The sequence below is a fragment of the Calypte anna genome, chromosome 1 (assembly GCF_003957555.1).
Source record: "Calypte anna isolate BGI_N300 chromosome 1, bCalAnn1_v1.p, whole genome shotgun sequence".
Classification (NCBI taxonomy): domain Eukaryota; kingdom Metazoa; phylum Chordata; class Aves; order Apodiformes; family Trochilidae; genus Calypte; species Calypte anna.
This window is the reverse complement of record NC_044244.1, coordinates 147465170-147478240: the sequence shown is the minus strand read 5'-3', so window position 1 is coordinate 147478240 and position 13071 is coordinate 147465170. Positions and strand designations below refer to the sequence as shown.

At 44.2% G+C, this 13071-nt stretch overlaps 1 protein-coding gene across 7 annotated transcripts in view; it reads left to right on the top strand.

The window, feature by feature from the left end:
• Positions 1-615: 615 nt before the first annotated feature.
• The window catches only part of MBNL2 (muscleblind like splicing regulator 2), a 105727-nt gene continuing 93271 nt past the window's right edge, over positions 616-13071 (top strand). For 2 of the 7 annotated variants that reach the window (XM_030450113.1, XM_030450103.1), the window contains exon 1: positions 639-777. The gene's annotated coding sequence lies outside the window, so the exon portion shown is untranslated. Of the gene's footprint in view, positions 778-13071 lie in introns of all 7 variants that reach the window. The other 5 variants (XM_030450063.1, XM_030450122.1, XM_030450148.1 and 2 more) reach the window with 5 other exon arrangements.

The window sequence follows — 13071 nt, the reverse complement described above, 5'->3', positions numbered from 1 at the left end:
ACCCCGCTTTTTACTTCACCCTGCAGAGCACAAGAGCAGTCTGAAGCAAACCCGAAGTCGTTGCAGCTCCTCCCTCTCTCTTCTGGCTGGGGATATTTCGTGAGGTTTAGGGCAAGGTGCCAACCCTTGCTCCAGGGAGAGCGGCGAACAGGAGGAGGGGGCCGAGGGGCACCGGCGGGCCTACACGGGGGTCTGCGGGCGAGGGAAGGGAGCTCTTTTTTCCCCTGTGAACGGCACTTAAAGGGAAAGAGAAACTGCTCACGAATTCGGGTCAAAATATGGGGAGAAGGAGCTCTGGGAACAAAAACGGTGCGCTCGTTTTCTTCCACAGAATCGCCTACAGCACTGGTGACATTCCATAGCAATAAAAAGGAAGCGGAACAACACGCCTCAAACCCTCTATTTCGGCCCCTCCGACTCCCCCTCCCCCGACTACCCCGCTGTTTTGCGGAGGAAACGCTTCAGTTTCTCCCCGGGGACGGCCCGCAGCCCCGGCGGCGCCCGAACCCACGCCCCCGCCGCGGGACGGCGCGGGGGGCGGTGCGGACTGCAGCGGGCGGGAGGGCGGGTCCGGCCCGGCCCGGCCCGGCCCCGGGGCGGTACGGCGCGGTGTTCGGCCCCGGCAGGGAGGGGCCCGACCGACCGCCCCTACGCGAGCAGCCGCCGCCGTCGCGGCGGGAGAGGTGACAAGCCGCTGCTCGGAGCCGCCTCCGCACGGGTGGGAGAAGCGGGTGTTCCCCCCGTCCCCACCTTGGCCCCTCCAGTCCCCGCTCCGAGGTAAGGCAGCCGTCTGTCCTCGTCCCGCGGGGCCATAGCGAGGGGACAGCGGGTCCTGGTGCTGGGGGGACCACGGAGACACCGCGGGGCCGGGCCGGGCCGCGGGGGAACGTTGCGGGTGCGCGGCAGCGGGAGTTGGGTTTCTCCGCCGCCCCGGTAAGGAGTCGCGGCGGTGCCGGCGGCCCCGCGGGATCCTGATGGTGGTGGTGGCGGTGGTGGCGGCCCCGGGGGAACCTCCCTGCGCGGGGAGCGATCGCCGGGGAGCGCCCGGCCGAGCCGCTGCCTGGCCCGCCGCACCTGAGCGGGCGGCGGCCGTCCCCCTGAGCCCCCCTCGGCCTCTCCTTCCCCGTCCGCAGCTGCCTCCCCCATCCCGGCACTTGTTGGGGTGCCTGCCCTTGCCGTCGCCGCTCGGTTCCCTTTCGCTTTCCCGGGGCGTGGGACGGGCTGGGGGGTGTGGGGGGGAGCGGCGGGCGCTGCTGCCCACCCGTGGAGTCTGGGTCAGCGGTGAATTATGGTTTTGTTAACTCAGCGTTTGGCGCGGGGAGCGGCGGCGAGCGGGAGTCATAAGTTTTTTGTTACTTCGGGAAGGGAGAGGAAAAGGGCCCCCAAGCGGCTCCCTCCAAATCGCGCCTTCCACACCGTCCCCCCCCCCCCCTCCCAACCTTCCTCCTCCTCCTTCGTGCCCCCCACTTCAGCGGTTGTAGCCGGAGGTGGTTGTGGTCAGCTGTGAATAACACTGGGAGGGTTTGGGGGGAGAGATTGGCGGGGGAGAGTAATTATCCCCCGCAAAGGTGAGTGTGACAGGAGGGGAAAAGCTGTCAGAAATTACAATGTTTTTCTTACTGCTAGTTTTGTGAGGGAAGCCTATATCTTTATTCCTTGTATGCACATGTATGTGTATTTATATATGCAGGGAAAATATACATGTATTTTCTTTGCTCCATGAGAACATTGCCTATAGGCTTCTGCTTCCAGATGTTTTGTTTTCTGTTTCTTTTAGGCGTATTTGCATTTCTTCTGGAAGGGGAACAGACCGCAGTAGTGTTGCTGAATATGTATTTGAACAGTAGCATGGAGCAACTTGTGTGCCTTTAATTCAGCTGCAGAGGATATCCATGTGGGATTAATATACTTAAGTGATCGTGTCATACTGACGTATCTTGTTCAGACTTGTAGATTTTTAAAGCAGTGTGGACTTGTAGGTAGCAGCGGAAGTATAATTAATTTTAAGCATGTGACTTGGCCCAGAGCTTATGATTTTAACGTGGTATCCATACCTTGGTAAATAGTCATGGATTTAGCCATCTGTCCTCTTTTCCCTTCATGTGTGCACATACCACACTGCTTAAATGAAGACGGTACCTGTAGTAGCCTTTAAGGCTGAACATGTATTTAAAGTCCTCTGGGAAATGTTGTAGCATTATTGGCAAGGTTTAGTGGAAAACGTCTCATATATCCTTTTTGAGCATGTTCTGTTGTTTTGGTTGGTTTTTTGTTTTTTTTTAATTTTGTTTTGTATTTTAAAAAGTTGCTTCAGCATCCGTGATGCCAATTTGTACCTTGTATATGGCATTACTGCTGTTTGCATACATCCGGTACAGCTGATACCACCACTGGGAGGCAGGTAGTTCTTCCTGCTGTGGACAAGGCCCTTTTGTGTAGAGTCAACTTTACTTTTAGAGGATGTAGGAACCCTGGGTAGAGCCCTGCAGTTTCTCTCCCGTGCTAAACTGGCCAGAGGTGGTGGTGCCAGCCACTGTTGCTCATTGGAGATCTTAGCAGTACAACTGCTGACACAGGCTGGAGCTCTGAGTTGGGGCATGTCAGTCTTTGCCACTTGCTGTAATTGCTGGCATATGCTATGGCTCATCTACATGCAAGTGAAATTTGTTTTAACAGGTGATTTGCACTAGTGGAAGAGTGTCTGTCTGTCCAAGGTAACCTGGAGAACAGTGGCTATAAAGCAATGTTTTTCTATAGCCAAAGAGATGGGCTGTTTTCTTGTGGTATCCCTGCTGTCACCACAGGAGTGGTACTCCTGCACTGTGCAGATAGGTGGGTGGACAACATGACATGTGTCACCTTAGCATACTTTCCCTCTGAAATTTTGCTGGTTTACCACTTACAGCCCCTTCTCTTTTTTACACTTACAGCCCTTTCTTTTCCTGATTTTAGACGTGATCAGACCTGTCAAAATCTCAAATCTTTGGCATTGGTATGTTTGGGATTGGGAGTCTGAAATCTTCCTTTGAACATCATTTTCTTAAAGTTGACTTTTATAGAATAACAGTTGCCATGAGATTAAAAATAAAGCCTACTTGCTGGTAATACTTGGTGGGTGAAATTTTCATCTCTTCTACTGCAGCTCCTCTGTGGTTTCTCAGCTGGTGGCAGAGCCCCTGGAATGGTAGCATGAAGTACTAAACAGACTACTTTTTCTACTAACCTGGGGATTCTTAAGCTATGGTATACCTACAATTGCAAAAGTGGTGTGTGAATCCTGCCACTTGGTACATGAATCCTGGTATGTCACTGCCATCTTGGGAACCATCTTAGCCTTACTTTGTCTTGGGCTAAAAGCTAGGCTACAAGAAACTGAAAAAAGTCCCATTAAAATTTTTTCAGGAAAAAGTATATTAAATTGGTATGCCCATTGCTGCCCATTAGTATTAGACATTTTTATATCCTCTAGGTAACTCTTGGAATCTCAGCAACTCTGTATGATTATTTTACTCCTCAAGCTGCTGAGTAAAATTATACAGCCTGATTTATGTAGGTTTGGCATGCTCTCACTGAAACTCATGCCATGCTAGATGAATGAACAGTCTACTTGTTTATATTTCCTTTCCTCCCTTCTTCCCCCTCTAAATAGGCCCTCACAGGTTTTATTGTGGTTCTACTGGAAGGTTTCAGAATTTTGTCCAGCCTGCCAACAGTAACAGAAATAAGGACCCATGAACCATATTAAACTTGTTATTGAAGAAGGTGTTTTCATACTGTCAGTTATCAGGGTAGAAATCTCCCATCAGATTGCTCCAGCCAGTCCTACAATCACATTTACTGCTCTTCTGTAATTCTTTTTTTAGGGCTGTTAGCTATCTGGAAGTGAAGTGCTCTGGATAGATGTGAACACACTACCTTCATCTTTGCAGAATTACAGAGTAACCTGATGGGCTTCCAGATCTCGCTATATCTTTGTTCATGTCCCTCTATCCTAATTCAGACTCTGCCTACTTATTACTCCTTTCCAGATGTCTTTTACCAACTGAATCTTTGCTGGATCCCTTTTTCCCAGATGATTTTTTATTCGTTTTCTCAGGTGTATTCAAGAAATAAAATGCATGATGGAATTTTATTACCCCCTCCCTTACCTTTCTTTAGTGTTCTCCCACGTTCATTTGCAACTTTATGTAAGTAGAGCTAGTTAGAAAGTGCTCATTAAAATGTCACTGAAGTAAAAGTCAGAGTGTTGATCAAAAATGCTTTTCAGTTTCAAGTTACTCATTTTTGTTGAATAAACTTTTAAAAACAACAACAAAAAAATCACTTTATTTTCTACTGCTGGTACTTCCCCTGTGCTTTTTGCTGTCTAGGTCATTATGGTTGGATTATTTGTAATAACTGGGTTTGGCACAATCAATTCACCTACAGCTTCAGAGAAACACAATAGCAAAACACTCAACTAAATTTGGAATAAAAATGTAGCCAGTATGGCTCAGTCTGCTACAGATATGAAGGGAAAGCAGACTTCATCAGAGACCTTAAAATGTTAATAACTCAACAGTGTATCCTTAGTTTCATCTGCACACTGAAGTTTTTGGTTCACGTCAGATGAATGATGAAAACTGTGATTGTCAGGGGCCATTCCTCTGCAGAGCCTGAGATGGTCCTTTGGCTGCCCAGAGCTAGGGCCACAGATGCTGGGTAGATGTTTGAGCACTAGAGGGGATGCAGCCTGGAAAATGGGAGGATGATGATGGTATGCAACTGTGTTACTGGGGAAAGTCATACCATGTTCTGGAGTAACCAAAGTTCCCAGCCTGGAAGGCTTCCTGACCTGCCTATGAGTTCTGAAGGTACAGTTCACTCTTTCCCTAGCTAGAGCTGAGACAGCAACACTGTCATTGAGTAATGTTTCAGTATGAAAGTATAATGTCAGTGTAAAGTCCAGAAATACTTCTGACCTCTGACCAGCTGGGATCATGTATCTTAAAGCGACAATACCAGAGTCTGTGGTTGCAAACCCCCTGATAGTGTTTTTTCCTCTGCTCACCACGAAATTCTAGGTTTAGGTTTAACTTTAGCCACTCATCTTTGTTTTGACAGTGCTGCAGCTGTTTGTGCTGAAAGAAAAATAGATCTGTTGTGTCTCCACATCTAGAGAAGTCCAGACTGCTTCACCTGGTGATTTGACACTGATGTTAGAAAGTAATGTAGAGTGAATTGAGCTTTGTAGGTCTCTACAGGGGAAGGATTGAGTGGTAGGATAGCAGCTTCCCACTGCTACTAGGTTGTACTGCTGCTTGTTTCCCTGTTGGTATTTGTTTATCCTGGAAGGCCTCAGGCTGTTCAATATATTTTTGTGGGCCCTGATGGGGTGTCCCTGTCACCCTGACAGTATCGAAAGGGAGGTCTGGAAGGTTGAATTTACGGGTATCAGAGAAAAATATAAATATCTGGTTTAAGGTACAAGGTTGTCTCAATGTACCCAACTTGGGCTGTGTAAGCTGGATGTTGGTGCATTCTTCTGAACTGAAAGGGCTTTCCAAGGGCACAAGGTTTTCATGAAAGGGAGCATTTTCTTGCAGTGCTCCAGGTCTATATGGATATTGTAAACTCTGAGCACTGAAGGCCTTAGCATAGCCTCTGATGTATTAATTATTTTGACCTTTATTTTCCATTCTCAAATATGGAATATCTGTCCTGGGTGTCTATGAAATGTGAAAATGCTGAGGTAATTTTGAGCTGTCTTACTAGAGCAGTGGTTGTTGGGAGCTTGACTGTGCCTTAGATCATTGCTAGTGGTATCAGTTAGTTGTTTCCTGAGCCCTCAAGGCTCTTGCCCTGGTGACCCTTTGTGACCTGGAGAAGATCTTGGAGTTTCACAGTCTTTGCTCCACTGAGGCTTTCTCTAGTTCCTGGGAAATTGGATGTTCTTTTATTTTAATGAGGTGATACTCTTTCCAAACCAACAATACTGTTGTGATATCCTTAATCTTTAACTTCTTTGTCAAGGCCCAGATCTAAAATACAACCAACTCCACAGGCTGGACCAGAGGTGACCATTGAAGATGCCAAGGGAACTGTGAAGAAACTGGCTTTTCATACAGAACATTATGACTTTGGGGACTCGTGCATGTTTAACCTTGCCAGGATGTTTGTTGACACAAACAACATCATTCTACAACATTTTGCTACCTTCCATTAAAAGATGTTAGTGTTAGCCTTGTTAAAGCCATTTGTTTATCGTAGTCTTATTTAAGAGGGTGTATCTTATCTCTAGCTTTTCAGATTAATGAAATCTAATAAAGATGCCTTCCTAGCAGCACTGTAGATTTCATGTTTGCAGAACAGGTGAAAAAAAGTGCTTCTTGCCACCTGCTTGTGTCTGAGTTTTTGACTCTGTATCAGGGAGGGGCAGGGGGACAAGCAGGAAAGAGATGGGATTTAGATCTCATCCAGACAGCATTGAGTGATGCAATGCCTATCAGGTATTTCACTCTTGGGATTGTGTATTGCCTGATGGCAGTTAGAGATAGGTCTTATGTTACTCAATTCATTCACTTAATTTCATAATGCTTTATTCTCTTTGCATCCTGTTGTGTGGTGGAGCATATTTCTCCTGCTACTTGCAGCTTTTAAAAGCTTTTTTTATCCTAATTTCTTGAATAGCCCATTCCAGATGAAGTGGGCTGTGGCATTTGGATTGCTGAGTGCCACTGGAGAGGCATGGACACACTCTGATTCTTTCTGGATGTGCAAGCTATTGCTGGACCTGGATGTGCATCCTATGGGAGCAGTGGAGAGTGTGGGCAGGAAGGGTGAGGGTGTGATAGCTGTAATGGTAAGATTAGGGCACGTTCCAGCAGAAGGAGGTGGTGTTGGTGGCTTTGGTCAGTCATTTTCCTGAAATAATCTGTCCCCACTGCTATGAATTAGAGGAAGGGGTAAGAAAAATCAATACTCTTTCTGAGCTATAATGAGGCCTCTTGGCTAATAGTGTGGCAATAACTAGAGACCCAGGGTTGGGTGGAGCTCAATACTCCTCCCTGATGAAGCAGCAGAGAGGTTTGGTTGTCTGAGTTGTGGCAATGGCCTTAGGGCTGGCAGGGGGAGTATTGCAGTGTTGTTCTTGCTTTCTAGAAAGCTGGCTTTATTATTCTTTACAAGTTTCAAAATGATTGAAAAGATGATTGAAGCATTTTTTTCTTACCTGATACCAGCAGTGCCAAAACTGCTAGAGCTGGTCCCTGCTGTCTCTGACTCCCTGGTGGAGGCTGAAAAGGGAGGAAATGTTGGTTTGTGTAGAACTCCATGCACAAGGCAAGTGGGTTTTCTAAACAGGAGGAATGGTTGAAAGTGCTGTAAGTCTACTTTGCTTACTTCAGCGGGATTTTGTTAGTGGGTTCACAGTTATTTGTTGCTTTCTGCATAATAGATTGAAAATAAGGATAAGAATGAGTGGGATATCCATAAAGGGTCATTTTTTTGTTGCTTTTGTGGAGATGCCAGTATAAGCACTTATGAAGTTATGTTGTCTCAAAAAAGAAGTCTTCGAAGATAGCCATAATTGGAAGCTACTGCATCTACTTTTTGGGTTTTTTAAGTACCTCTGAGGAGCTCTACTAGAAAGTAATCCCTGGTGATTTCATTTTTGTTATTAGGTGGCTTGGTCATAGATACCTTTGTAAAATGATAGTGCATTCAATATACAAAATGTCCAAGAGGATCAAAATAATAAGGTCTAAAATTCTGTGGACCTTTCAGTGCAGGATCCAGAGCTTTCAACCTATCCCTTCTGTCAACAGTTCAGAGAAGAATCTACAGAAGTAAATGCAAAACATCTGAGTGATACTCCCTCTGCCAGCAGTGAAAGGAAGAGATACAGCTAGAAGTCTCTCTAGTTCATTCATTGGGAACTGAGCACACACACGGTCACTGCTTTTGTTTAAAAGCAGTATTTCTACCTTAGAAAGTCCTGTTGCGGTGTCTAGATCCAGTGAAGAGCTGCTATTATGAATTGGGGTCTAGGTTGAGGGAGCTGGACTGCTTTAGTTGGGTGAAAAGGAAAATAAAGGGTGATCCAGTAGCTGTTTACAGCTGATAGGGGATGGTTATGAAGGTAACAGTGCCAAGCTCTACTTAGTAGTGCCAGATGGCTGTAAGGAACAGTAACAACAAATTGGTGCTTTTGAAATTCATGTGGGATGTTGGGAAAAGCTTGTTACCAGGAGAGTGGTGCAGTACTGCATAAGGTCATCCAGAGAAGCTGCTATCTGTCCTCACAGGTGATGCCACAGCTGACCTGATCTGCTCTTGGTGCGTGATGGTCTTGGTTTGAGTCAGAGACAGGACTGGGTAATTCAGTGAGGTTTCTTCCAACCAAAATTTCTAGGAAACTGGCTCAGATCCCCCCCCACATTTAGAATTTTTTTAGGCAACTTTGAACTGAGCTGACCAGCTCCTGTGGTATGCTTAGTGGTAAACTTAATTTCATTTCCTCATTTCAGCTTCAAGTTCACACAATAATGCTTCAGCGACCAGTAGTGTTGGCCTAAGTATTTATGACTTGAGGATCTGCAGGTTATTTTTGTCAACAGGTTTTGTTTGGTCTCACCTAGCCCAGAGGGAAAGGGCAGAACTTTTTTCTGGTTAATACTGCCCAAACAGGCCAACCTCTCCTTACAGACCTACTGAAAATGGGTTCAGGGAAGAGATGGCATTTCAGTTGCCAAGGGAGCAAGTGGACTACAGTGAAATTTTCCTTATGATCTTAAGTTCGTAAGACTATGCTCTCTCTATATAAAAATATATATATGACTATATGATGGTAGTCATATATATGGCTGCATAGTCATTTATATGACTATAAATGATCTGTGTAACCTTCATCTTGCACTTTTCCTCTGCAGTCCCCTTTGTCTAGTACTACCCATAAGTAAGCCAAAGGCAGCAGACAGGATGCCTTCTAATCTTGTTTTGGATCTACTAATATGTATTAGTGTGAATATTTTATCTTGATTAGTATGAAGGGGAATAGCCAAATTAATGGCTTGGCTGTTTTATAACAGTCTTTGTTTTGATGGGGGAAGGAGAGTCAGAAGAAAATATAGAAGAGGTAAAATACGCTGTATTGGCATGGGTGCTATCCCCCTTACAGACTTTTCACTATGAATAACCTCTCCATTCTCTCTCTGGACTTCATTCACAAGAATGTGTGAATTTTTTTTTTTATTTTTTAAGACATCCTTTCTGTAATTTACTTAATTTTTGAGGTGGCAGGGTTAAGTCCTGACATGACCTGCTTGAAACATGCTGTCGTCAGAGATTAGGCTTTTGGATGCCCTTTTATCCTACACCTAGTGCTACTGCTAGAAGACCTTGTTTCTTGCCCTTCAGTACTCTTACTTGTTTGCTTATTTTTCCCAAGTGCAAACAATTTTTCTTTCTTCCTGTTTATACAGCTACTTATTTTTTGGTTTCTGTTACATGACATTGGGAAAAAGGAAAATTTCATAGTCATGTGCTTAGTATTACACAGCAGAATAATTAGGGAAAGATCCACACGTAGTGTTTAAAAACATTAGATGAATAAAAGTGTTCCTGGCACTTCACAGTAATCAGAGAGCAAGCTGAAACAAAACAACCTTTTTTGAGGTGGAAATGGGAATTTGGTGCAACACTTAGGACTATTTGAATGCGTGTAAGTCTGATGTTTAAATAAAAGCTTGTCTGTGTGAACACAAACTGACTTCACAAAACAGAGCTGCCTGCTACCCAAAAGGGTAGTTGCTTGCCAGCAGTTCACTTGGCGTAGCTTTCTCCTACCTGTCATCCATACTTCACAGAAAGAAATAAAACCCTGTACTTACATAGTGCAAGCCTTCCCTCCTTGCCAAAGTAATGCTTTGTTAATTACTTGGAGGCCTCTGCTCTTACATGTGCAGGTTATTAATTGCTGTAAAAAGGTGAGGGATTGAATACTACTCTGCCTGATTTAAAAAACCCCAAATTATCCAATTGGCTCTGGTTTTCTGTGAAGTCTCTTGGAGCCCATTTTCTCTGCTTACAGTACAGATTGCTTGCTGATTTTGCTCTGTGTCCCTAAGCATCTACCCAACAGGCTCAGACTGTCAAGTGGCAGCTTGTAGGGAAATGGGAGCTAGTCCTGGAGTGGGTCCAAAGGAGGGCAACCAGGCTGCTGAAGGGATCCAGCACAAGTCCTATGAGGAGAGGCTGAGGGAGCTGGGGCTGTTCAGTCTGGAGAAGAGGAGGCTCCGAGGAGACCTCATCACTCTCTACAACTCCCTGAAAGGAGGGGGTAGCCAGGTGGGGGTTGGTCTCTTTTCCCAGGCAACTCTCAGCAAGACAAGAGGGCATGGTCTCAAGTTGTGCCAGGGGAAGTTTAGGTTGGATATTAGAAAGAATTTCTTTACTGAGAGGGTGATCAGACATTGGAATGGGCTGCCCAGGGAAGTAGTGGATTCTCTGTCCCTGGAGGTTTTTAAGAAGAAAGTGGATGTGACACTTAGTGCCATGGTCTGGTAACCGCAGCGGTAGTGGATCAAGGACTGGACTTGATGATCTCTGAGGTCCCTTCCAACCCAGCCGATTCTATGATTCTATGATTCTAAATAGCAATGGTATGCTTTACACCAGTGTTGCACTAATGTGCAAAAAACAATAGGATAATTTTAGTGAACTGGAAAGAGAGAGTAAGTTGAATTATTTTCCTGGTGATTGAAGATGGGAAAATTCAAAATGTAGCTTAGCTTCAGTGGCATATTTTTCTCTTTGGGTTTTTAATGGAGTAATAAAAGAGCTTTTGGGTTTAAGGGGTAATTAGAATCCTCATTACATCACTGGTTGGAAGATTTATTATTTGCAGCCATTGCTTGCATTAGATGTAGGATCTGGGATACACTAGAGGATGATAACTGAAGCTTTGTAGAAGATTAAAAAATACTTTGTTTACCTGCAGAAAACATAATTGGAATACTTCTCTCATGTAGTTTTGTGAAGTATTAATTCTGGTAACTTAGGAACTTCTTAGAGGGCAAATCTTCCTCCCTTGTCCTTCCAGTAGGATGGTTATAATGGAAAGACAGCAAATTCTCAGGATAAGGGGCAGACATTTAGTATGTGCATCCTCCACCTCTGCTTTCTGCAACAGAAGAGGGTTTTCCTATGCCCACGTGGCTTTCTGGCTGAGGTTAGTATGTTCTCTGACAAGGTGATTTATCAAATGGTTTCCTCCTGTTGTGGGTTTGAATAGGAGCTACTCTAAATCTGAGGCCAGAACAATAGCTATGGAGGAAATTAGTCATGAAGGGATCTGAGGAGGAAGGAGCATGTTTTTATCAGCAGTGAAAGAACTTCCCAATGCACAGGGGTTTCACTAAAGATAATTTAGGCATTAGTGAGTAGTGGAGGTCTACACCTTTGCGTTGTTTACAACTGGATATTAAAGACCAAAGGGCACAGCCCGTGCTTTCCTCTTAATTTGCCACATTTGAAAAATATTCTTCATAACAACATGGATTCAGAATGCATTTTTATGAAGACTTAAGCATTTGGTGTTTTTTTCAGCTGGAGTGAGAGGCTTGGGAGATTTCCGTCAGGCAGTTCCCTGGTTGTGGTGGGTGCTGTACAAAATAGAGGGACATGAAGTGAGTTAGCAAAGAGGAGGATTTATATTGAATTTGTGATATATGCTGCTGGCTTGAATAGTGCTTGTGCTTTTACTATGTGATTCCTTGTGATTCACAAAGCATCTATTCTAAGCAGGGTTTCTTGCAAGAGAAAGGGTTTTTGAAGAGAAAGGGTTTCTGTTTTGTATGTAAACCTTTTACCTTCTGCTAGAAGTGTTTGAAAGATCTATCCTGATAAGTATGGAGGAAATGGTTTATTTTTTTAGATAGGTACAGGTGGCTAAATACATGGTACCTAAAATGACACTAGACCACTTTATAGCTAGGACATCTGCACAGGACTGGCAGATAAAAGCAATGGCAAACCAGTAACCCCGTCTTTCCAGCGCTGGCCACTGGAGGCCAACAGGAATTTCCTAAGGCATCTAAGAAGGCACTGCATATCTGGGTTTGGATGGTGAAAATTTCGATGTTAATATTTTAATACTTCTGTGATTTGACATTTCAGATCAGCAAACTGCAAACAGCTTTTGTTGTTGGGCTGTTTGGTTTTTTGGTTTTTTGGTTTTTTTTTTTGAGCTGCCATGAAGAAAACTGGAATCATTTTCCTGAAATAACTTTTGCATAAGTCTGCGTTCCAGGAGTAAGGAGATATAGGTGGTTTGGCCCTGTGTTTTACCTAGCTTATTATTCTGTCTGTTCATATTACCTAGTTTGTATCAACAGAGTAGGCAAAATATTGGTTGTTTCAACAATCTTCTGTCACCCCAAAAATGCCAAAAGAAAATCAGGGGAAGATCCTAGTCCAACTCCTCTTAGGTTAATTTGGTGTCAGTCAGTTGTTCAGAGGAAGAAGGCGTGAGTGAGTGCAGTGATTGATGTTCAGTCAGGGATAAAAAAACTTGAACATGTTCAGCATAGCTTAGAGAACAAGCTTATGTCGATTATATAGCAGCATAGCTGGAACATGCTTATGGCAAGCTGAGGATTTACACTGGTGCTGTAACTTTACATTGTCAAAATGCACATGTATCTTTAGCTGTATGTCTTTAGTTTTAAATTAGATGAAGATCAAAAGTGCTTTCCAGTGCTTGAATCTGAAGTGTCTCAAGTTCAGATATTTATGTTCCTAATAAAGCTTCTGTAGTAAGTTTTCATCTCTTACGTGTTTAATGAAGGGCGTGATAGAAGGAGCCTAAGGGTGACCATCTTGGGTAACCAATAGAGAAACACAAATGTTTTTAGGATATGATGGAATCTTTTAGAATAGCTGCTTTGGAATTGGATGAATCACAGCCCACAAATGCCTATTTCTCTTCAGTGACTATAAAGAGAGAGGAGGAGTGGAGTGAGTCAGTGGAGTGAGATGAGCTTGTTTATATTTGGTCAAACATATTTCAAGCTAAATGAATAAGGCTAAAAT